Below are 1,251 nucleotides of genomic sequence, written 5' to 3'. Positions count from 1 at the left end.
AGAGAGAGAGACAGAGAGAGAGACAGAAAGACAGAGAGAGGAAGAGAGAAAGTAAGGGGCAGATTCCCGGAGTCGATATAAAACTTATTACAATTAGATCTATTCTTCATGTTCATGTTTTCCATCTCTTTAAATCACTCCAAAACATAATACTAACATTATCATTATATTTCTTACATGCACATTTTAATGTAGGCTGGATACTGGACATAATAACTCTCCTATGTAGCTTCTAGAGGACAAGCTTGAATATTGTTGATATGATTGTGTACAAGCTGTGCCCATAGTATTGACCAAAAAAACCCACTCACAATACATCCATACATTGGTACTAATTAAGAATCTGTACATTATATCTACGAGTGACGCATGCTCACACATTACAAGTTACCTTTTTACCGTCGACCTGACCAGCCATGATGGTGAATCTGTCCGTGAAATATGACGTAATGTTTAATCGACAGATATCAAATTCGGTCCCTGGCGTAAAACTGCTGTACTCACACGAGATAGGCATAAAGGCAGGAGTGTTTATCGAGGAAACCGTCAAGAGACTATCTGGCGTGTAAAAATTCCGAAATGTCCCTAGCCCACAGCGAGGGGGCTGAGGAACACGTCGCACTCTCGCGATCTGAGGCCTATCTCGAAGTTTGGAAGTTTTTGCATGTGTCTACGTCCAGTCTTGTCCTCTGGCTCTAACAATCGTGTTACGGTCGGTCTTTGCTGCTTCCTACACACACTGAAAACGTCGGAGAGAAAGCGACTATAGCGAGAGGTAGGGGTATAAGCAGAATAAGCCATCGCTTTTCTCTATCTCACTCGCTCTCTCTTCTCTCTATCTATCTATCTCTCTCGCTCTCTCGCTCTTTCAGTTTCTGTGTTAATTCCCGATGCCAGTGATCAAAGCAGCGCGTTAGCACATCAAACGAGCAGGCTTCCTCTACATCAAAGCCTCGTCTTCTCTTTTTGACTTCCCCCGCTCCCTTTGAGGCCTGGAGGCTTTTAAACAAATTCTTTGATATTTATGGCTGGAGTAATGGGTGCTTCAAAACACATCTTGTCCGTCGTAGGGGGAGCAGCGATAGAGAACACACGTGTGGCTGGAGGTGGAGGCTTTTTCCTTCGTTTTCTTGCAGTCCTTTCAAGCTCGCGTCTCTTTTAATGAACCATGTTCGAGGAAGCTCAAGTCAAAGGTTTTTATAGGTAAAGCAAACTCTTTGACTGCTTTGAGACTAGCCATCGGGGGCGGGT

This window comes from Aplysia californica, unplaced genomic scaffold (assembly GCF_000002075.1).
Source record: "Aplysia californica isolate F4 #8 unplaced genomic scaffold, AplCal3.0 scaffold01245, whole genome shotgun sequence".
Taxonomy (NCBI): domain Eukaryota; kingdom Metazoa; phylum Mollusca; class Gastropoda; order Aplysiida; family Aplysiidae; genus Aplysia; species Aplysia californica.
The sequence above is the reverse complement of the archived record's forward strand: the minus strand, read 5'-3'. Positions refer to the sequence as shown.